The sequence below is a fragment of the Rhinolophus sinicus genome, chromosome 15 (genome assembly GCF_057876585.1).
Source record: "Rhinolophus sinicus isolate RSI-liver-muscle chromosome 15, RSI-T2T, whole genome shotgun sequence".
NCBI lineage: Eukaryota > Metazoa > Chordata > Mammalia > Chiroptera > Rhinolophidae > Rhinolophus > Rhinolophus sinicus.
The window spans coordinates 85,381,593-85,407,282 of record NC_142515.1 but is presented as its reverse complement, the minus strand read 5'-3'; the positions used below and the strand labels follow the sequence as shown (position 1 = coordinate 85,407,282).

At 44.1% G+C, this 25,690-nt stretch overlaps 1 pseudogene; it reads left to right on the top strand.

Annotated features, from left to right (window-relative positions):
• The window catches only part of LOC109439069 (olfactory receptor 7C2-like), a 94,094-nt pseudogene extending 72,303 nt beyond the window's left edge, over positions 1-21,791 (top strand).
• Positions 21,792-25,690: the final 3,899 nt, after the last annotated feature.

Genomic DNA, 25,690 nt, shown 5'->3' with positions numbered 1-25,690 from the left:
CTGGCTGTGAAAGCCAGCAGAGATTGTGGCTGAGTGAGATGGCAAGTGGCTGGAGTCCCAGGCATCACTCTTAAGGGACTTGCACATGGACTTACTCACTCACTGACAGACTCACTCACTCTGAGCGCCAGTGCTGGGGCAGCAGCTCAAACGACACCAGGGATGTATGGGGAGGAACTGAATTGTCTGGCTCCAGGGTGAGGCCTGGAGGAGCAGCTTTCTTTCAGACAGAAATGCTGGCAGAAGCCACTGTTTCTTTGTTGAGCCCTCCCCTCTCTCAGCATTCAGACTTAGGTAGGCACCATATCTGAGTCTCCATCAATCTGGCTAACACAGTTCAAGCTGCCTGGTGATTCCCTGAGACCCCACCCCACCCAACTTGCAGGCCCACCCCAGCTGCTCCCAGTGACTTTTCCATACGAAGGGCCTGTCTTGGCTCATGATTTGGACTTTCCTAAAAAATCTCTCAAAGGTACACAAACCCCAAACAAGCAGCATCTGGCCTCAGCATGCCCTGTACCTGTTGTTAAGCAGCTCCAAGCCAGCACTAGCAGCAGCCAGCCTCAGTTCACAGCTTAGCCTCTCTCAGGCACCTCCAAGCCCAGCATGGGTGGTGGCCATCTGTGGATTGCTTCATGGCTCATTCCAAGTGGCTCCAGGCAGGGCACAGACTGCAGATGAACTTGGACTGCAGCGGGGTTCCTCCCAGGAGGCCCCAGGACTGGCACACCTGGTGACCAGCTTCAGACCAAGCTGGAGCACCACCTGCTGCCTCCATAGTCAACACATTTAAAGGTCAGACTGGGCAGGCACCAGAGCTGTGTTATAGGAAATCCAGCTCCATAGGGCCAGCCCCTGCACTACAGCTCCTCCACTGTAGTCATGGCCAATAAGCTCAATGGTCAGTCCCTGCCACTGATGTGCAAACAGAAACCAAGGCTCAATTACAACAGGAGGGCACACACAACCCCCACAAGGGACACACCTGGAGCACCCAGCTCAGGTGACCAGGGAGACTGCACCACTGAGCCCCACAGGACACCTACACAGGATACCTAACCCAGAGGATACCTACTCTACTAAGAAAGAAATAATGACAGAAAACTTCCCTAATCTGGTGAAAGAAATAGACATAGAAGCTCAGAAAGTGCAGAGAGTCCCAAACAAGATGAACCCAAAGAGGCCCACACCAAGACACATCATAATTAAAGTGCCAGACGTTAAAGACAAAGAGAGATTCTTAAAAGCAGCAAGAGAAAATCTGTTAGTTACCAACAAGGGACTTCTCATAAGACTGTCAGTTGATTTCTCAACAGAAACTTTACAGGCCAGAAGGGATTGGCAGGAAATATTCAAAGTGATGACAAGCAAGGACGCACAACCAAAATTACTCTACCCAGCAAAGCTATCATTTAGAATTGAATGACAGATACAGAGCTTCCCAGACAAGAAAAAGCTAAAGGAGTTCATCACCACCAGCCCGTATTACAAGAAATCTTAGAGGGACTTCTTTAAGGAGGTGAAGAAAAAAAATACGAATAATAAAATGGCAAAAGCTACATATCTATCAACAATTACTTTACACACGGAAGAAGTGCCCTAAGACTCAGGAGAACTGGGCACAGGGCTGGTGGTGCTACTCTCAGTGCACATATGTGCAGGCAATAGCAGAAACTGCACTGACTGTAGAAACTACCATCCAGACCCCTCAGCCCCACGCATCTAAATCTGCAGTCCCAAGGTCACTCTGGGCACCAGGTGACCGACTCTGCCTGCACAATACACAGAGGACTCTTTGGTACAGCAGAGGACAACCTGGAGATTACTTGGTGGGCTTAAGCCAAGACTGGTGCTGCTTTTTTTGGTTTTGTTTTGTTTTTATATCTTTAATATCTTTGCCTATGTTGAGTGTGGGTTATCGGTTGTTTTTACATGTGAATGTATTTGGTTTTTTTCTTTGTTGTTGTTGTTGTTGTGCTTGGTGATTTGCTTGGTTCTGAAATTGCCCTACACCAGGGCCCAGCTTAAGAGGCACAAGATTAAACACACCAGAGGCCAACTCCAGACCAAACCAGAGTACTACCAGGTTTGACCTACAAGTGACACACCCAGAGGGAATTCTTTACAGGCACAAGAGCCCATAGAGACCAAACCTCATTTTAGTGGACAACCCTCACACAGCAGAAAATCCTGCTGTGAGCAGAGCCAAGTCTCACAACTAGTCAGCCTAGGAGTTAACCCCACCTACTCACAAGTGAAAAGCAATTAAAGATCTTCTTTAACGGGACAATATACACAACACAAGAGTCACCTTTGGAGCACACGCAGGGGAGAAGAAGGAAGTGGTGCAAGTCAAATATAAAGGACACATACTACATAAGATAACCCAGCAAAAACCAAGACCCTAGGGGATCTACCTAATACATCAAAGCAAATGCAGAGAGTCAGCCAGAATGGGGAAACAAAGAAACATGTCCCAAATAAAAGAACAGAAGACACCTCCAGAAGTGGAACCAAATGAAACAGAGGTAACCAACCTATCAGAGACAGAGTTCAGAACACTGATGATAAGAATGTTTAAGGAGCTCAGTGATGACATAAAGAAGGATATAGAAATCATAATGAACAACCAGTTAGAAATAAAGAATACAATTACTGAAATAAAGAACTCACTTGAAGGAATTAACAGCAGGTTAGATGAAGCAGAGGATCGAATCAGCGACTTAGAAGACAAGTTAGCAGAGATCACCCAAACAGAACAACAGAAAGAAAAAAGAATAAAAAACAATGAAGATGGTTTAAGAGACCTATGGGATAACATCAAGCACAACAACATGCGCATCATAGGAATACCAGAAGGTGAAGAGAGGAAGCAAGGGATGGAGAACATATTTGAAGTAATAATGTCCAAAACTTCCCTAACCTGATGAAGGAAACCAACATACAAACCCAGGAAGTGCAGAGAGTTCCAACCAGGATAAACCCAAACAGGTCCACACCAAGACACATTATAGTTAACATGGCGAAGGTTAAAGACAAAGAGAGAATCCTAAAAGCAGCAAGAGAAAGACAGAGGGTTACAAGGGAACTCCCATAAGACTATCAAATGACTTTTCTACAGAAACATTGAAGGCCAGGAGGGAGTGGCAGGAGATACTCAAAGTGATGGAAAACAAAGGCCTACAACCTAGATTGCTTTATCCAGCAAGGCTATCATTTAAAGTTGATGGAGAGATAAAGCGCTTCCCAGAAAAGAATAAGCTAAAGGAATTTATTACCACCAAGCCAGCATTGCAAGAAATACTAAAAGGACTTCTGTAAATAAAAGAAAGATGAAAACAATCTAACTACAAATTTAAAAATGGCAATAACTATGTAACTATCAATAATCACTTTAAATGTAAACAGATTAAATGCTCCAATTAAGAGACATAGGGTGGCTGAGTGGATAAGAAAGCAAGACCCTTGTATATGCTGTATACAAGAGACTCACCTCAGATCAAAAGACACACACAGGCTGAAAGTGAAGGATTGGAGTAAGATATTTCATGCAAATGGAAATGAGAAAAAAGCTGGAGTTGCAATACTTATATCTGACAAAATAGACTTTAAAATGAAGAACATATTAAAAGACAAAGATGGGCATTATATAATAATAAAGGGATTGATCCGACAAGAGGACATAACCCTAGTAAACATCTATGCACCCAACATAGGAGCACCTAAATATATAAAACAGATATTGACGGACATAAAGACAGAGATCAACAGTAACACTATCATAGTAGGGGACTTCAACACACCTCTGACAAGGGACAGGTCTTCCAGACAGAAAATCAATATGGAAACAACAACCTTAAATGACACATTGGCCCACTTGGATTTAATCGATATTTTCAGAGCATTTCACCCCAGTGCTGCAAAATACACATTCTTCTCAAGCGCACATGGAACATTCTCCAAGATAGACCATATGTTAGGCCACAAAACAAGTCTTGATAAATTTAAGAAAATTAAAATCATACCAATTGTCTTCTCTAATCACAGTGCTATAAAATTAGAAATGAAATACAGGAAAAAACTGGAAGACACACAAATTCATGGAGGCTGAATAACATGTTACTAAGTAATGAATGGGTCAAGCAGGAGATCAAGGAAGAAATCAAAAGATATCTCGAGACAGATGAAAATGAAAACACGACGACCCAAAATCTATAGGATGCCGCGAAAGCAGTCCTAAGAGGGAAATTCATAGCATTGCAGGCCTACCTAAAGAAACAAGAAAAATCACTAATCAACAGTTTATCTTCACACTTAAGGGACCTGGGGAAAGAACAGCAAAATAAGCCCAAAGGGAGTACAAGGAAGGAGATAATAAAGATCAGAGCGGAAATAAATGAAATAGAAACCAGGAAAACAATACAAAAGATCAATGAATCCAAGAGTTGGTTCTTAGAGGAGATAAACAAAATCGACAAACCTTTAGCCTGACTCATTAAAAAAAGAGAGAGAGAGGACCCAAACTAATAAAATCAGAAATGAAAGAGAGAAGTGACAACAGACACCGCAGAAATACAAAAAAAAATTAAGAAATTACTATGAGCAACTATATGCCAACAAATTTGACAATCTGGAAGAAATGGACAATTTGCTAGAAGTGTACAACCTTCCAAGGCTAACTCAAGAAGAAACAGAAAACCTGAATAGACTGATTACCACCAGGGAAATTGAATCAGTAATCAACAATCTCCCAACAAACAAAAGCCCTGGACCAGATGGCTTTACAGGTGAATTTTATAAACCGTTCAAAAAAGAATTATCACCTATTCTCCTCAAGCTCTTCCAAAAAATCCAGAAGGAGGGAAGACTCCCAAACACTTTTTATGAAGCCACTATCACCCTGATCCCAAAATCAGACAAAGACACCACAAAAGGAAAACTACAGGCCGATATCGCTAATGAACATAGATGCAAAAATCCTCAACAAAATATTAGCAAACAGAATTCAGCAATACATTTAAAAGATCATACGCCATGATCAAGTGGGATTCATCCCTGGTATGCAAGGGTGGTTCAACATCCGCAAATCAATTAATGTGATACACCACTTTAACAAAATGAAAAATAAAAATCACATGATCTTATCAATAGATGCAGAAAAAGCATTTGATAAAATCCAGCATCCATTCATGATAAAAACCCTTAAGAAAGTGGGAATAGAGGGATCATATCTCAACATAATAAAGGCCATATATGATAAACCCACAGCTAACATCATACTCAATGGGGAAAAGCTAAAACCATTCCCCTTAAGATCAGGAACAAGGCAAGGTTGCCCACTTTCTCCACTTCTATTCAACATAGTGCTGGAAGTTCTAGCCACAGCAATCAGACAAGACAAAGAAATAAAAGGCATCCAAATCAGTAAGGAGAAAGTAAAATTGTCATTATATGCAGATGACATGATACTATATATAGAGAACCCTAAAGACTCCACCAAGAAACTATTGGAGCTGATAGATGAATTTAGTAAAGGAGCAGGATACAAAATTAATATTCAGAAATCAGTTGCATTTGTATATACCAATAATAAAACATCAGCAGGAGAAATTAAAAAAACAATCCCATTTACAATTGCTTCAAAGACTATAAAATACCTGGGAATAAATTTAACCAAAGAAGTAAAAGATCTGTACTCAGAAAATTATAAGACACTGAAGAAAGAAATGAAAGAAGATACAAATAGATGGAAACACATCCCATGTTCATGGATAGGAAGAGTTAATATAGTTAAAATGTCCATACTGCCTAAGGCAATATACATATTCAACTCAATTCCTATCAAACTACCAACGATGTTTTTCACGGAAATAGAACATATAATCCTAAAATGTATATGGAACCATAAAAGACCTCGGATAGCCTCAGCAATCTTGAGAAATAAGAACAAAGTGGGAGGTATAACGATACCTGACATCAAATTATACTACAAGGCTACAGTAATCAAAACAGCATGGTATTGGCATAAAAACAGACACATAGATCAATGGAACAGAATAGAGAGCCCAGAAATAAATCCATGCTTATATGGCCATTTAATCTACGACAATGGAAGCAAGAATTTATGGTGGGATAAAGATAGTCTATTCAATAAATGGTGCTGGGAAACCTGGACAGACACCTGCAAAAAAATGAAGCTGGACCACCTCCTTACACCATATACAAAAATAAATTCAAAATGGCTTAAAGACTTAAATGTAAGATCTGAAACCATAAAATTCCTAGAAGAAAATATAGGAAGAAACTTTACAGACATTACCTGGAGTAAGATTTTTACTGACATATCCTCTTGTGCAAGGGAAGTAAGAGAAAAAAATAAACATGTGGGATTAAATCAAACTAAAAAGTTTTTTCACAGCAAACCATCAATAAAACAAAAAGGGATCCTACTGAATGGGAAAAGATATTTGCCAATGACATATCCGATAAGTGGTTAATATCACAAACTTATAAAAAAAGACTCACTCAACTCAACTCCAAAAAAACAAACAACCCAATTGAAAAATGGGCAGAGGACATGAAGAGACATTTTTCTAAAAAGGACATACAGATGGCAAACAGACATATGAAAAAATGGTCAACCTCACTAACCATCAGAGAAATGCAAATAAAAACCACAATGAGATACCACCTCACCCCAGTCAAAATGGCTATCATCAATAATTCAACAAACAGCAAGTGCTGGCAAGGATGTGGAGAAAAGGGAACCTTTGTGCACTCTTGGTGGGATTGCAGATTGGTGCAGCCACTATGGAAAACAGTATGAAGGTATCTCAAAAATCTGAAAATGGAACTACCTTATGATCCAGCAATTCCACTCCTAGGTATCCATCTGGAGAAATCCAAAACTCTAATTCAAAAAAATGTATGCACTCCTATGTTTATTGCAGCACTATACACAATAGCCAAGACATGGAAACAATCGAAATACCCATCAGTAGATGACTGGATTAAGAAACTGTGGTACATTTATACATTTTACGCAGCCATAAAGAAGAAAGAAATCTTACCATTTGCAACAACATGGTTGGACCTAGAGAACATTATGTTAAGTGAAATAAGTCAGACAGAGAAAGACAAATACAATGTGATCTCACTTATATGTGGAATCTGAAGAAGAAAATAAGTGAATGAACTAATCAGAAACAGTTTCGGAGACATAGAGGAAAAACTGAGCGTTGCTAGATGGGCAGGGGGGAGTGGGGATAAGGGAGAAGGTGAGGGGATTAGACAGCACAATCAGTAACCACAAGGTGGCCGCAGGGTTACGAAAGTTAATTTGGGGAATGTAATCAATAATGTTGTAAAGATTTTGTAGGGTATCCGATGGACACTTGTCTCATTAGGGAGACCACCTCAGAGATGATGTGGTCTAGACTAATGGTGTCGATAATTACTAGCATGGGAATTAGGGGCAGCAGGGTTCCTTGTGGCAGGAAGTGGGCTAGGGAGGCTTTTGTCTTATGGCAAAAACCCAGAATAATGGTTCCGGCTCATAGGGGAATAGCCATGCCTAGATTTACAGACAGTTGTGTGGTTGGTGTAAAGGAGTGGGTAGGAGTCCCAGCAGGTTTGTTGAGCCGATGAGTAGGATAAGGGATATTAGTATTAGAGCTCAGGTTTGGCCTTTGGGCTTGTGAATGGCTATTATTTGTTTTGATGTTATGTAGATTAATCACTGTTGGATGGCAATGAGGCGATTATTAATTAGTCGGTTTGTTGAGGGAAATAGGATAGTGGGAAATAATGATAATTAAGATGATAATGGGGAGGCCCATTATCGTTGGGGTAATGAAAGAGGCGAATAGATTTTCGTTCCTTTGGTCTCTCAGGGGGCGGTGTGTTTTGATGACTCGACTTCTAGGGGCTCTGGGTTAGAGTGGAAAGCGTGTTTTGAGACTTTTAACTGCATCATGGTAAATAGGGCGAGGATCATAGAGATGATAGTAATTAGTCATGTTGACATGTCTAGTTGTGGCATTTCATTAAAGAGGGGTTGGTCCTCAGTCTTTAACTTAAAAGGTTAACGCTGCTCAGCTTCTTAATGACTTTATGCTATTGCTGATGATCGTTTTTCAAAGTGTTGGAGTGGGACTAGTTCGAGGACGATTGGCATAAAGCTGTGGTTTGACCCACAAATTTCTGAGCATTGGCCGTAGTAAAGGCCGGGTCGAGTGGATAGGAGGGTTGTTTGGTTTAGGCGTCCTGGGATGGCGTCTGTTTTTAGGCCCAGGGAAGGCACAGCTCATGAGTGCAGGTCATCCTCGGATGAGATTAGCATATGGATAGTTATTTCTATGGGTAGTACAACTCGATTGTCCACTTCTGGTAAACGGGGCTCGCCCGGTTTTAAATCGGATGTGGGGCTCATGTATGAGTCAAAGCTCTGGTCTTCGTAGTCCGTGTACTCGAAGCTTCAGTATCACTGATGTCCTATGGTTTTAACAGTTAGGGATGTGTTGTTGATCTCATCTATTATGTACGGAATTCGTAGGGATGGGAGGGCAATTATAATGAGGATAATGGCTGGGAGAATGGTCCAGATTGTCTCTACTTCTTGTGCGTCCCTCGTGCTGGTGTGAGTGAGGCTGGTTGTTAGCATGAGTGAGATAATGTATAGCTCTAGGGAGCTAATTAGGAAGACAATCATTAGGGCGTGGACCTGGAAGTGTAGTGGTTCTTCTATGACGGGTGATGTGGCATCTTGGAAGCCTAATTGAAAGGGGTACGCCATGGAGATATAAAGGGCTTTCACCTATAATTTAACTTTGACAAAGTTACGTAAATTTTACTAATACCTCTCTGGTAGAGAAAGACATAATGGATATGATGTTGGCTTGAAACCAATACAAGGGGGTTCGATTCCTTCCTTTCTTATTTCGGGTTTATGTAGGTGGTTTCTTCCAATGTGTGGTAGGGTGGGGGACATCCGTGCATTCATTCAAGGTTAGTTGTTGTAAGTTCAACTGTTGATACTTCCCGTTTTGACGGAAAGCTTCTCATACTATGACTACTATTAGGATTACTGCTGTGAGTGAGATGAGTGACCCTATAGAGGACACTGTATTTCATGTTGTGTAGGCGTCTGGATAGTCAGGTATCGTCGTGGCATTCCAGATAGGCCTGAAAAGTATTGAGGGAAGAAAGTCATGTTGACTCCTACGAATATGATAAGGAAGTGGATTTTTGCTCAGGTTGTGTCTAATGTGTAGCCCGTGAACAGAGGGAATAAATGGACAAAGCCACCTATAATGGCGAATACAGCTCCTATGGATAGGACATAGTGGAAATGCGCTACGACATAGTATGTGTCGTGGAGCACGATGTCTAGTGATGAGTTAGCTAGGACAATTCCGGTTAGGCCCCCTACAGTGAATAAGAAAATGAAGCCAAAGGCTCATCGTATAGCGGGTGATCATTTAATGTTTCCTCCGTGCAGAGTTGCTAGTCAACTAAAGACTTTTACTCCAGTGGGAATAGCGATGATCATGGTAGCTGAGGTAAAGTAGGCTCGTGTGTGAACATCTAGTCCGACTGTGAACATGTGGTGAGACTTGCTAGTAGTCATCAGGCCGCTATTAGGGGCAGGATAGTTTGTAGGCTGTGGGCTAGGATTATGGTACGGCTGTGGATACGTTCATAGTTTGAGTTTGCTAGGCAGAACAGTATTGAGGACATAAGGCCGTGGACAATTATTAGGGCTGTAGCTCCTATGTAACTCCAGGGTGTTTGGATAAGAATAGCTACAATTACCAGTGCTATGTGACTAACAGAGGAGTATGCAATGAGTGATTTTAGGTCTGTTTGGCATAAGCAGATAGAGCTGGTTATGATTGTTCCTCCCAGGGACAGGATTAGGAATGGGTACGCCATGAAGTCTGTAATGGGGTTTAGTAGTGCTGTGATTCGCAGCATGCCGTAGCCTCCTAATTTTAGAAGGATGGCTGCTAGGACTGTGGACCCGGCGATTGGTGCTTCTACGTGTGCTTTTGGTAGTCAGAGGTGTAAGCCGTAGAGTGGCATTTTTACCATAAATGCCATTATACATGCTAGTCATAGGAAGATGTTACTTCAGGAGGGGGATAGGGGGTGTAGTCAGTATATCGAGAGTAGGAAGTTGAGGGTCCCTGTGATGTTTGGATATAGGTTAGTGCCACTAGAAGAGGGAGGGACCCTGCTAGTGTGTAGAAGAGGAAATAAAGTCCTGTGTTTGGTCGTTCTGTCTGGTTCCCCCACCGGGTGACAATGATTAGGGTAGGCAGGAGTGTGGCTTCGAAGAGGATATAAAATATAATTAGCTCGGTAGCGGTAAACGTTATGATTAGAAATACTTGCAGGAGGATTAGTATGGTTATAGTTTTTTTTGGTTTAGTGGTTCGTTGGCCAGGTGGTGTTGGCTGGCGATTAGTATGAGTGGTAGGAGTCCAGTGGTTAGTCTGAGCGGGGTGTTGAGAGAGAGTCAGAGAAGAAGACTAGAGAGGAGTTTAGGCTGTTGTCGGTAAATTGGTTTAGTATTGGCAGGCTTAGTCGGCTGATTATCAGGCTGTATACTGTGGGGTTGATTCAGATTGTAGTGTGTTTTGATAGTCACACGAGGGGGCTTAGTATAGTTGTAGGGATAATGATTGTTAGCATTGTAGCAGGCTGAGGTTTGTACATGGTCAACGCCATAGGTGTTAGATACTATAACAAGCACAGATAAGCCCAGGGCGGCCTGCTCGCTGCACTGCACACCTGAAGCTAAAGCTGAACAATAATGAATGTCAACTACAAGTTTACATATATATATATATATATATATATATATATACTTACAAGAAGCGGAGTACAGCATTAGGAATAGAGACAGTGGAAATGTAATGGCTCTGTGCGATGTCAGAGGGATAGTGGATGGGGGAAGGGGGTTGACACAGTGTGAGGGATATAAATGATAAACCTCTAAGTATTACTTTGTTTTGTGCACCTGAAACTAAAACTAATTAAAAAAAATAATGTAACATCAAAAAACAATGAATTATACATTAACCAGGTGAAGGAGTTTAACATTACCAGGGATGGTGTGGATTTCACATACTCCCTGATGTGATGTAATTAAAAATGATGTAATGAAATAATATGATGCAATGTCATTCACCTCTGAGGTATTCTTTCCGAAAACGTGTTTTAACAGCTTTGTTGAGATGTAATTCACATACCATGCAATTTACCCATTTAAAATGTACAATCCATTGTTTTTTGACATGTGACATTATCATTTCTTTAAAAATTGATAATCCCACTCTAATCATGAGAAAAACAGCAGACAAACCCAGATTGGTTGACATCTAAAGGATACCTGGCCAGTCCTGCACAAGACTGTAAAGGTCATGAAAAATAAGGAAAACTTGTGAGAAATTATCCAAAACCAAAGGAGACCAGGGAGACATGACAATTCAGCTCAGTGCAGTCCCCTAGATTGGAACAGAAACAGGATAGTAATGGAAAAAGTTGCAAAATCTAAAATTTAGTTTTTAAAAAATAAATACATGGGGCGTTTTCTTCCCAAGATTCCATAACCCCATTCTAAAATGAGAAAACATCAAACAAACTTTAATTAAGGGAAACTCTAATACCAGACCCATAAAAACTGTCAAGTTCATGAAAAACAAGACAAGACAGAAAAACTATCATAGGTCAGAGGAGACAAAGAAAACAAGATTTCTAAATGCATCGTGGTATCTTGCATTGGATCTGAGAACAGAAGACATTTGTGGGTAAATTGGTGAACTCTGAATGAAGTCTGGAATTTAGTGAAGTAGTACTGTGCTAATGTGAGTGTTAATAAATATACCCTGGTTAAGTAAGATGTTAACATTAAAGGAATAGAACAGGAACTCTTTGTATTATTTTTTAAATTTTTCTGTAAATCTACAAATATTTCAAAAAAAGAGTTTACTTACGACACACAAAAATAATAACTGGGGTAGTCGTTTTTCTGACTTAACCCTGATTTCTACAGGTGTAATCATCATTAATTTTAAAATAGGGGAAGTAGACCTACCCTATGTAAATGAATGTCAATTTTAATCTGTTGCTATTAGAATACAATGTAATTTCTGCTATTAGAATACAATGTAATGATAGAAGATTGGCAAATCAATGCTAATTCCTTTTAGCATTTCAACATTTTTCCAGTTTCATTGAAATATATTTGATGTACAGCACTGTGGAAGTTTAAGGTGTACAGCATAATGATTTGACTTACATCTATTGTGAAATGATTACCACAATAAGTTTAGTTACCATCCATCATCTCATATAGACACCAAAAAAAAAGAAAAAAAATAGTGTTTTTTTTCCTTGTAGTGAGAACGCTCAGGATCCACTCTCTTAGCAACTTTCCAACATCCATACAGCAGTGTCACCGTGCTGTACGTTACATCCCTAGTACTTATTTATCTTATAACTGGAAGTTTGTACCATTTGACCACCTTCCTCCAATTCCCCTCACCCAACACCCCACCTCTGGTGACCACTAATCTGATCTCTTTGACTTTGGTTTGGTTTGGTTTGGTTTTAGATTCCACACGAGTGACATCATGTTAAATGCTGACATTATACTTACCTTGAGAAGAATTTAGATTTTGCCCCTGGTGCTTGGGGTTAGAACGCTATTGTGTCAAGATGAAGCATTCAACCAGTCTACACCACCCTGGGTGGGTTTACCTCTTTAAGTCAACATACCTATTCCTTTCGACATGTTGAGGGGAGGGAAGGGTTGAAAGAGATTAGGGAACAGATATTGAGCATTTCCTGACCACACCCAGCATTTTCCCACTGATTATCCTGTAGAATAGGGTGAAACCAACGTTGGTGGGAAGACTGAAAGAATGATCCTCCCATCCAAACCACAGAATTCAAGAATGTTTGCACACCCAGAAGACGTGTACTTGGCTGTTCATGCTGACTGTGCGTATATCCAAATGGAGTTTCCATATTACAGTTTCCCAAGCTTTGATCTTTTGCATTCTACATTCACCCTATATCTACATCTCCCTGTATTAATATTTCATTGATGTTTTTCTTTAAAGCAATTCTGTTGTTGTTTTTTTACTTAAAAGGAAATATCATCCATACAATACAATATTGTTTGGTATTAAAAAGTAATGAAGAGCTGATATGGGCTACAGCGTGGATGAACTTTGAAAACATTATATTAAGTAGAAAAATCCATGTATTATATGACTCCATTTATATGAAATGTCCAGAATAGGCCAATCATAGACCCAGAAAGCATATTAGAGAGTGGAGGGGTTAGGGGGAGGGAGCCATGGAGGGTTACTGCCTAATGGGGATGGGGTTTCCTTTTGGGGTGATTTATGAACAAGTTTTCGAATTGAATAGTGGTGATGATTGTACAACTCTGGATATACCAAAACCATTAAAACTGTATACTTTCAAAGGGTGAATTTTATGATGTGTGAGTTATATTTCAGTAAAGGTTATATTAAAAAAAACGAAACGGTTACCTATTATGATAAATAGAAACGTCAGTATCACTTGCCATAAATAGGAGATACACATATAAATAAAAACATGCAATTAAAATGTTAAATGTTCATCTATGAACCACCAAAAGTCATCCCAATGGACCACCGGTGTGAGTTCCACGGACCTCCTCTGGATACCATGACCTGGTCTGTGTGTCTACGTCCACACATACAAACATTTCTCTGAGAGCAGACTTGCTAAGTCAAAGATATGAGCATTTTGATTTTCTATAGATGTGTTCACTTACTCATTACACGAAAATCATTTATCAAGCCCCTACCAAATGCCAAATACTGTTCTAGGTACTGGAAACAGTGTGACTGACGAAGCCCCTAATCTCATGGAACTCACGTGTTGGTGGGAAGACTGTCGATAAATAAATAACACTATAATATTACTTGTATCATACAATAGTCTTCTGAGTAGTAAGTGCAATGAAGAAAAAGAAGGCGTCGCAAGGAGTAAAAGAATCATGGGGGGAAGATCTTTTTTATTGTGGTAAAATACACACGACGTAAAATGTACCACTTTAACCATTTTTAAAGTGTATAATTTAGTACATCCATAATGTCGTGCAACCAACACCTCTATCTAGTTCCAGAACATTCCATCATCCCAAAAGGCGAGCCCCATGACCTCATGGATGGTCAGGGAGGTGAGAGCGGAGCAGGGATTTAGCTGGAGGAAGCGCCAGGAGAAATCATGTGAGGAGCTGATGGTCTCTACACGTGACCTTCACCTCTGTACTATTATTTTGTTCATAGTTTTCTTTAAAAGAATTCTTTTTAGTACTTAAAAGCCAAGTGTTATCCTCACCATGGAATATTACTTGGCAGTTTAAAAAAAGAACGAATTACAGATTCACACTAGCATGGATGAGCCTTGAAAACATATGCTCTTAAAAAGGGGAGATGACTCTTTGTGGTCTGGGAGGAAAACAAGGCCCACAGGTCGAGGAAGCAGATTTTAGCTTAACCTCGGGGAGAACCTTCCAGCACTGCACAGTATCCCCACCCCACTGAAACCATCCAGCTCTGAATTTCAATGTCTCCCTCCTCACGACCTCCAAAGCTATATAAGCAAAGCTCACCCATGACAATAGCCCAAAAGAGGCTGTACAAATGGCAGGCGCAAAGGAGGTGTTTTTCTGCATTTGGCAGTCAAAGACATGCAAATTCTACCAGCCCCCGAGGGACCTGTTAATACCCTAACAATTTAGCACCGAGTTTTACCAGCTAGGACTAAAACTCCAGGTGGCTCAAAATACATTGTTAGGACCTTTAGAAAGCACTGGCTTTGTCAAGAGCTATAAAAATGTTCTCTTCTTTGGATCCAGTAATCCCACTTCAGGAAAGTTACAAAGAAATAATTCAACAAAAGAAGAAAAATAATTAAGTAGTCATTTCAGCCTTATCTACAATTTTAAAAATCAACCAAAAGGTTAAGTAAATCATTATTTATGTGCTCCATGGAATATTAAGCAGCCATTGAAGCTGCTATTAATGCACAGTATGTGGCTTTAGAAGGGAGAGTGATCAGAGAATATTAGGGAAGGTAAAGCTCAGACGAAAATAATTTGTTCCATGCATTCCTAACCAAGTCACGTAAATATGCATACGGGCCAAGAGTAGAGAAAAACTAGACTGTGCAAGACTCTTCTTACACATACAGACACACACAGACACACAACACATGTCCACACACATACATACACACTCATATATGTCCGAACAGTACACATACCCACATGCACATACACACACACAGAGTTACACATTCATATGCCCCCTCAATATACTTGATAGGGTATGTAGATACATAGAAATGCGCAGGAGAAGGAGAAATTTAGCCCCGATTAGAAAGCCACTCGCTGCAGCTCCTACTTGGGTCAGGAAGCCTGGCAGCGGCCCAGCAGGACTCCAGGTTTACTTCTAAATCAAAGAGCTGTGTTGTTAGACGTCAGAGAAGAGGGGGACACATCTTGCTGTCAGGATCATCAATACCTGACTAGCCCGACAGGATTCCTGGTTTTCACACACCCCTAAGGGATGTGTTTACATATCCCCCCAAATCAAGGGGATGTGTTTACCCAGGCCCCTAAATCAAAGGGATATGTTTACTCATGCCCCTTCATCAGAGAAATGCGTTGCTAAGTGCCAGAGGACCGGGCACCTCAGGGGGGGAGAAAGAGATAAGGGAAGGGAAAGGGGGAGCCTCACCCATAGAAATAAAAGCCTTCACACGATGTAAGCGATGTAAGCGGGGGCTGCTTCCCTCTCTGGGGTCAGCCTGTGCCATGTCTCAGAGTATGCTCTCTTTGACTAATAAACTTCTGCTGTTCATGCTTCATAAATTTCTGTCTCTTGATTGAACTCATTCCTTCAAGAAGACGAAGAGCCGAGGTTCAACATCATTTTCCTGGTAACACACGTGCCCACACAACACATACACAAACACACTCCCAAATACTCTCTTCTCTGTCAAGACCTGGCACACATCACCACTTCCGTGAAGCATCCCTGGCCCTTGCAGGTAGTACAAGTTGCTACTTCCTCCCTTATCTAACACTTTGGAGACCACTGTTCATTCCCACAAACATCCCTTAAGCACTGACATTCCTTCAAGAGCTGGGAACACAGCAGTGACCAGATCCTATGTCTTCTCCCCGGCAATCTCACTCAGTTATAACACTTACTTCATTGTAATGGAGGTTTTGGTTTATGTGCCTGTCCTTCAGACAACCTCAGGCAGGTTCACTAACTACAGGGCTGAGCTGTCCTGAGTGGGATGTGCTAAGAGGGTATTGGCTACCCATTCAGGACAAAGGATCAAGACTTGAGAGGTTGGAGGGTGCACAGAAACAAACCTGAGAGAAGACAGCGATAATGATTATCAACTCCTTTTCACAAATAAGGAAACCGAAACTCAAGAGGTGACATCATTTGCTTACATCCTGCACCACGTAAGGAATAGGGTGATTATCTCACTGTGGTCTGTTTGCAAAGCCAGAGCTCTCCCTGTTCAGCCCACTGCTGTCGATGGCAAAGTCTAGAGATGCCCAGTTACAGCAACAAATCCTTAAAGGTCTGTGACCTGGTGCTGAAATGTCCCAGGGTCTCCCCCAAGGGTATCAACCTCTAGAAGCCCAGAGGTACAAAGATACAAAGTCAGAGAAGCACAGGGCAACTGGCCACCGTCCATCACACTGGTCAGAATAGCCCTTCCCTTCCCCCTTCCCCCTTCCCCCCAGCTAGACTTCCCTCCTTCTTGGCTCGGTTTGACTAAGGGCTATGCCTTTGAGAATGGAACACTGTCAGTTTAGCTCTGTGGGAACATCTCAGCGGCTGCAAATACACGCAAGTCTGCTGAGGTCTAGAAGCCAGAATTCAAAGGAGCGTCAATTAAATAATCACAGGCACTTTCATTGAGTGTTTACTGCCCTATGCACAGTACATACACGGTGCCATTTAAGCCTCACGATCTGCCTGTGAGGTGAATACTAGTATCACGCTCATATCTCAGGTGAGGAAAGGAGGCTCAATTGTGTTTAGTCCCTTCCCAAGGATCTCACCGCTGCCAAGTGGCAGAGTTATGGCTAGTCTGAGTTTAACCACTGCATTCTTTTGCCTCCCAACATTCCCACAGCCCAGAACCACATGCAGTAACCACAGAAAGAGGCCCAATGGACTGGGCTCAAGTTCAGATGGTACCACCTTCCCGCAGACTGACTCTGAACCAACTTCTCTCAGAGAATGTTTACTGGGCACCTCTGATGCAGGTTCCCAGGTCTTTGGAGCATTTTATTTACAATGCTCACTTGAATACTGGCTATCAATTTTAGGGATCCTTTTTCCAAGAAAAAGGAACGCAACTCAAACTACCTTAACCAAGTCGTACTGTACAGGAGTGAAAAGAGATGAAATACTGCTATACACAGCAAATGGAATAAATCTCACAAATACTATTTTAGGTTAAAGACACCAGAAAAAAAGTATGCGTACAATATGTCTGGGTTTAAATAAAGTTTAAGAGAAGGCACCGCGAATCTATGATGTCAGAAATCAGGAAAGTGGTTACCTTTGGGGAGAAGAGATCGAGTAAGAATGTGGGAGTCATAAAGGGGCTTTGGGGTGCTGCAGAGAGAGAGAAAGCAAGGGAACATATACAATTTTATATACAGTTTCTTATAGACATATAAGAATTTATATATTCTAGCATATACAAGGTTTGATAATTAAGTTCCCAAACTTGTTGCAACGATGTTGCTAACCTTTTTTGATATCAGAGGGATTGTTCATTATGAATTTGTACCACCTAGACAAACAGTTAACCAAGTTTACTATTTGGAAGTGCTAAAAAGGCTGCATGAAAAAGTTAGACAAGCTGAACTTTTCGCCAACAATTCATGGCTCTTGCATCACAACAATGCACCAGCTCACAGGGCACTGTCTGTGAGGGAGTTTTTAGCCAGTAAACAAATAACTATATTGGAACACCCTCCCTACTCACTTGATCTGGCCCCCAATGACTTCTTTCTTTGCCCAAAGATAAGGGAAATATTGAAAGGAAGACATTTTGATGGCATTCAGGACATGAAGGGTAATATGATGACAGTTCTGATGGTCATTCCAGAAAAAGAGTTCCAAAATTGCTTTGAAAGGTGGACTAGGTGCTGGCATCGGTGCACAGCTTCCCAGGGGGAGTATGTCAAAGGTGACCATAGTGATATTCAGCAATGAGGTATGTAGCACTTTTTCTGGGATGAGTTTGCGAATGTAATTGTCAGACCATGTATGTGTGTGTGCGTGTGTGTGTGTGGTTTTTTAATAAAGTTAAACATATACTTTACATATGACCCAGCACTCGTACTCCTAAAGATATGAAAATGTACGTCCACACAAAAACCTACGCGTGAATGTTCATAGCAGCGTTATTTGTAATAGCCAAACTGGAAACAACCTTCAATGACTGGCTGGATAAACACATTATGGGTCGTCCATACCATGGATACTACTCAGGCATGAAAAGGATTGAACTGTTGCTACAACATACAACCACTCGGATGGGTTTCAAAAATATTATGCTGCGTATAAAAAACCAAGCATTGTCAAAAGGCTACACATATTGTATGATTCCATTACCATAACATTTTGGAAATGACGAAACTATAGTGTGAAATAATATGTGTACAAAGTATTCATTTTAGCAAACACTGGAAACATCCATCAATAGAAAACCGGTTACCTAAATTATGGCACCATCTGTTTGTTAATGGAAAATAAGGAGCTTTATAAACATTAAGGATATGAAAATATCACCAAGCTAAATTAAGTGAGAAATGCAAGATGTAGAACAGTATTATAGTATACTACTTTTATGTACAAAAGGGGGAGAGAATAAATGTGTGTGTGTGTGTGTGTGTGTGTGTGTGTGTGTGTGTGTGTGTAGACTCCAGAAGGTTACACAAGAAACTATTAACAGGAATTATCCATTGAGGCTAATTCCCCTCATATGTAAAAAACTCCTAGAAATTAATAAGAAAAAGATCAATAACTGGAAAGGGAAATGGGCAAACTGGAGGAGTGGGAGGCCGAGTTGGAGGAAGGTGTTTCATTATTTCATGGCATGACTCCTTTCCTAACCAAATCAGTATTACATATTTAAAAGGTTAAATTTTTTTAAAAACATCAGAAAGCAAATGGAAGAGAAGGTAAAAAATAGAAGGATTCCAGGAGATAGAGAGGCTTTCCGAGGAAACAGAAATAAGTCATGATATGGGCACCCCAACAAAAAGAACAAGGCCCACCAAAATTGGTGGGCAAAAGTGGAAGATATATCCTCATTCCCACCCAAGGTGGGCTTGGTAGGGATGCCAATAGGCTGATGAAGGCAATTTTATCAAGTACGTGGTTCAAAACCCCAGTGCCAAGCACAGCACCTGACCTATAGCGGGTGACCCAGAAGTGTTTCATAAATTCATTCATTTGACCTGCATTTATTGTCACTTTCCAGGAGCTTTAATTGGTGAACCCAACAGTATAAATTCCCTTCCCTCATGGATTTTCCATTTGATGGAATGAATAAAAGGACATCTCCAATTCAGGCACCTGAATGCCCTTGGGCCTCCAGACCACCCTGCCTGGGAAGTGCCATAGGCTCAGTCTGAGTTGGGAGGGGACACTAGGGATAGTCTCCTAGTGAGAACAACCCCCCAGTGATGTCTCCACCTCTTCACACACCCCATCATCCCAAAGCGCCCATACACTGGAGAACACAGGAGTAGAAGCAAAATAATTAGCATCTTCTTTCTTAACTAGGAGCCACGGGATTGGAGTCCCCAGGAGACCTCAAACAGTAAATATCCTGCTGTGTCCCTAGCCCCTGCTCACCTGCCCCAACGAGGGGGGGGGGATGCGACAAGATTTTCCCCCATAGATGGCAGATTCGCCCCAGCCGTCACAGCTGAGTGGTCTTCCCACGTCCTTCCTGGAGGCTTAGCACTGACCTCTGGCGGCCAGAAGCCTGATTACGGAGATCACCTCTTGGTGACACCATCCTGGTAAGTCAGTGAGGGGTGGAGAAAGGAAGTAAACTGGATGGGATGGTAAAGAGGACTCCGTTTCCTTCCTGAATACCCAGAGAAAGGGAGAAGTGACTGAGGCCATACCACACCCGCTGGGTGGACAAAGGCACAGAGGGCAGAGGAGGAAAAGCTCTTAGGATCTGTGGTCGGAGGCACCTGCACAAATGACAGAGCCACTGAAAACCAGCTTTCTCTTGTGCGGTGGTTCTCCACGTGTGGTCCCCAGGCCAGCCTCTGCATCCCCTGGGTACTCCCGAGAAGTCGCGGACACCCTGCGGCATGGGCCCAGCTGCCGTGGTTTAACCAGCCCTCTAGGTGACACTGACGCTCCCAAGGTTGAGAACCACTCCTCTCACTACTCTCCTGCTACCAAGGACTTCACACCTACATCCGGGGACTGTTGGAAATGTGTGGCCAGGAAGTGACTCACAGTAGTGTAGGCAGCCCAGAGAAACCTGACAAAAACCTCAAACCCAACTCTAAAAATTATTCAAAAGTAACATAAGGCTTTGCAGGAGATCTCTTGAGGTTACTAAGAAAGAGATACGCCACTAACCTTCCTGAAAGCCCACTTTCAACACCTCTTCCACCGACAAGGGTCCAGTTCCTCATTCAGGTATTTGCATCTCTCCCTTATTCTCACAAGACCTGAGCATGAATACACTGATGAGGGGTCCATATCTACTTTCTCAGCCACACACACAGGCTACTACTCTATGTTCCAGTTCGTTTCACTCATGCGGAATGAGAAATGAGGGGTCCTTGCCAAACAATCTGGGGGCAGAATCCTTTTGGATTTTTACAGTTTTACACCCAAATTGTTTCTGATGAGCTTGCTTACATCTAATTTGACAGCAATTGTTTTTTTAGAGATGCCTTTTTATCAAGTCTTTCCAAAGCATTCAATTTGGATTTCATAAAACCACATTTCCCTCTCCCTCCCTCCCTCTCTCCCTCGGCACACTCCGTCATCATGAGCCCCCCCATGTCTGTGGGCTGTTGGTGGAGGGGGAAGGGCATGGCTGATCGCCAACCTCCAGTCACTCTTGCACCCCTGCCTCGTGGCTCAATGGACCTTCCGCACAGGCTCCGAAATCCCCCACTTCTGCGACCTCATGCCTCCTGCTCGGACACGCAAACTCACACCCACAAGCTGGTGATCTCGGCTTTCTGCACCCCTGTGGGCATCAGCCCGCTCTCTTCCGCCTGCATCTTCCAGGCGGTCTTCAAGATCCCTTCTACTCGGGGCAAGTGGCAAGCCTTGACCACTTGTGGGTCCCACCTCACCGTGGTGTCACTGTTCTGCGGCACCATCTTCGCCGCCGGGTACTTGCAGCCTGCACCTCCCACCTCCTCCCAGAAGGACAAGCTGCCCTGATGTGTGGGGATGGTCGTCCCCCTGCTGAACCCCTTTATCTACAGCCTAAGGAATAAGGACAGGAGGGTAGCCCTAAAGAAGCTGCTCAGCAGAACAGTCCCTTCTCGGTCCTTGGACAGAACCGCTATCGAGGGCCTGCTGTGTACAGGACCACAGTGGGGTGTCGGGGACACTGAGATACATGCCATCCCTACCCTTGAAGTGTTCAAGGTCCAGCAGGGGATAGAGCCATGTAAGTAAATCATTACAACATGACAAATACGTCACAAAGAGATGGAGGAAAAGCTATGGGAACCCAAAGGGAGAGGTGTGCATTTTCCCCATGATTTATCTTCTCCAGGGAAGATCAAAGTAGCAGGGATGACTTCCAAGTAGCCTTAAATTATAGCCCTTTCTGGGGTATCAGCCTATAGAATTGCTATTAATATGCGGATAATAGTAGTCAAATGAAAGATCGGCTACACTCATTTTAATATTGATCATTTTGATATTGATAAAGGCGACAGCATTTGCCAGTTACATCTCCATGCTTCCTAAGTGATGGGGGAGGGACTTTGACAGCGTCTGAGGAGACTAGCTCTCTTGCTATTGGCTTCGACAGCCACCAGCCTCATTCTCACTGGGGGCCTGGGGGCCATCACTTTGGGTGGGGATCATTGTCATCAACAGGCCTCCTATGCCCCCCCCCATGTGGCTCATCAGAGACAACGACACTTGGCTCATGGGGATTATGATTCAATGGGTCAACGCTGGACCCTAGAATCTGCCCTCTTCATAAGCTCTCCAGGGAGCCCACAGACCACAGTTTGAGGACACAGGCCCTAGACTAGCTCCAGAGTCCATGTGTTTCCTATAACGTCCGTCACCCGACTCCAAACCCAATAAGATGCTACAGGCACAATTGGCAACAAGCAGATGGGGTGCCCTGGAACGCACGGGCAGTTCATGTTAGGGGTTGAATCATGTCCTCCAAAAAAGCTATGTCGAAGCCTAACCCCCAGGACTTCAGACTGTGACCTGATCTGGAAATAAGATTGTGGGGGCAGAGCCCCAGAAAGTAGTTTCCAGGCTCTCGGCCTCACATAGACAGGTGCTGGCTCAGGTAGTAAATGGCCAACTGTGATTGCATGGCCATCAGCTGTGGCTAGTTGGCCGTCAGCTGTAACCAGTGAGCCATTAGGCCACAATATAACTGCTGTGGCTACGCTAGCAAAGGGAGAGAGAGAGAGAATGGGGGCTAGCAAGAAGATGGCGGCTGGGCTGGCAAGCGTGGATGGCGGTTTGCGGACAGTGTGGACCCAGCCTCCAGTGAGAGTATAGTGCCGCCAGAGAGAATATAGTGGTATGACTCCCCTACCTATGGCTCCGTGGGTGTTCCTTTTTGGCCTCACCATGTCCTGTGTTCTTGTATGGGGAGCGGGAGCAGAGACCCCGCCGGACGCCCTGCACGACAAATGGCGCAGCGAGCAGGGTCTCCCGCATGACAAATGGCGCAGCGAGCAGGGTATGGTGCCGGCCAAAGCTCTCCAAAGGACGGTGGAGCAGTTTGTGTGTATGAACACTCAGTCTCAGGAAGACCAGGAGGAGCAGCTGCCGGAGAGCTGGACCCCCGTGGAGGGGTGGGAGGACGTGGACGGTTCTCCCACCAGCACAGGAAAAGCCATGCAGCTGCTGGAGAGATGGAGCCCCGTGGAGAGGTGGAAAGATGTGGACGGTTCCCCAACCAGCACAGGCCGGAGAAAGCGAAGGTCGTTGCAGCCCTGTGGGCCGGGGAAGTTCCTGCTCAGGCAGCCCGGATGCAGGACTTATAGTCCCAGGAGGTAACACTTGCTGAGTCCTCCGTGGGAGATAAGGGTGAGGTCAAGGTCGTCCTTCACCCCCAGGACAGCCCTGGAGAAATGACTATGTACTATGGGGAATTGCCTTCCATCCCTAATTTAATGGACAACTTGACTGTTTCTTTGGGAACTTACCACCTTGTAGTGGAACTGGGGGATATTTGCTTTTGTGTCTTGACTGGCCGCCATTGAGAATATGTAAGCACCTTGATTGTGAGTCACTGTTGTTCCAGCAGGGTACCCTGAGAGGCACAGAGAGAGTGGCAGTGCCCTGAGAGCCCTGGCTGTGCCCAGGAAGTCGGGCTGTATCCCAGTGTCAAGCGGGGCGTCATACAGGGTGGCCTGCAGGTTCTCTGCTCCCGCTCCCCATACAAGAACGCAGGATATGGTGAGGCCAAAAAGGAACACCCACGGAGCCATAGGTAGGGGAGTCATACCACTATATTCTCTCTGGCGGCTGGATCCACACTGTCCGCAAACCGCCATCCGCGCTTGCCAGCCCAGCCACCATCTTCTTGCTAGCCCCATTCTTCTTCTCTTCTCTCTCCCTCTCTCTGCTAGCATAGCCACAGCAGTTATATTAGTGGCCAATGGCTCACTGGTTACAGCTGACGGCCAACTAGCCACAGCTGATGGCCATGCAATCGCAGTTGATGGCCATTTACTACCTGAGCCAGCACCTGTCTATGTGAGGCCAAGAGCCTGGAAACTACTTTCTGGGGCTCTGCCCCCACACTCCACCCCTACAGGCTCTCACCTCACAATCTACGCGACAAGTGTCTTCCGCGAGGGGACCTGTGCGAGGAGCCTGGGGGTGAATGCAATATCCTGGACATAGCCAGGCTCTCTGGGCACAGCCAGGGTTTCTCAGGGCACCACCAGTGCTTCTGGGCACGGCCAGACTTCCTGGACTTCTTAGGGTACCACTAGTTTCCCCGGGCACAGCTAGGATTTCTCAGGGCACTGCCACTCTCTGTGGGCACAGCCACACTTCCTGGACTCAGCCAGGGCTTTCAGGGCACTGCCACTCTCTGTGGGCACAGCCACACTTCCTGGACACAGCCAGGGCTCTCAGGGCACTGCCACTCTCTCTGTGCCTCTCAGGGTACCCTGCTGGAACAACAGCGACTCACAATCAAGGTGCTTACATATTCTCTCTGGTGGCCAGTCAAGACACAAAAGCAAATATCCCCCAGTTCCACTACAAGGTGGTATGTTCCCAAACAAACAGTCAAGTTGTCCATTAAATTAGGGATGGAAGGCAATTCCCCATAGTACATAGTCATTTCTCCAGGGCTGTCCTGGGGTGAAGGACGACCTTGACCTCACCCTTATCTCCCACGGAGGACTCAGCAAGTGTTACCTCCTGGGACTATAAGTCCTGCATCCGGGCTGCCTGAGCAGGAACTTCCCCGGCCCACAGGGCTGCAACGACCTTCGCTTTCTCCGGCCTGTGCTGGTTGGGGAACCATCCACATCTTTCCACCTCTCCACGGGGCTCCATCTCTCCAGCAGCTGCATGGCTTTTCCTGTGCTGGTGGGAGAACCGTCCACATCCTCCCACCCCTCCACGGGGGTCCAGCTCTCCGGCAGCTGCTCCTCCTGGTCTTCCTGAGACTGAGTGTTCATACACACAAACTGCTCCACCATCCTTTGGAGAGCTTTGGCTGGCACCATACCCTGCTCGCTGCGCCATTTGTCGTGCAGGGCGTCATACAGGGTGGCCTGCAGGTTCTCTGCTCCCGCTCCCCATACAAGAACGCAGGATATGGTGAGGCCAAAAAGGAACACCCACGGAGCCATAGGTAGGGGAGTCATACCACTATATTCTCTCTGGCGGCACTATACTCTCACTGGAGGCTGGGTCCACACTGTCCGCAAACCACCATCCACGCTTGCCAGCCCAGCCGCCATCTTCTTGCTAGCCCCCATTCTCTCTTCTTCTCCTCTCTAGCGTAGCCACAGCAGTTATATTGTGGCCTAATGGCTCACTGGTTACAGCTGACGGCCAACTAGCCACAGCTGATGGCCATGCAATCACAGTTGGCCATTTACTACCTGAGCCAGCACCTGGCTATGTGAGGCCAAGAGCCTGGAAACTACTTTCTGGGGCTCTGCCCCCACACCCAGAGAGACTGGCAGTGCCCTGAGAGCCCTGGCTGAGTCCAGGAAGTCTGGCTGTGCCCTGGCTGTGCCCAGGAAGTCGGGCTGTATCCCAGAGAGAGTGGCAGTGCCCTGAGAAACCCTGACTGTGCCCTGAGAAATCCTAGCTGTGCCTGGGGAAACTAGTGGTACCCTAAG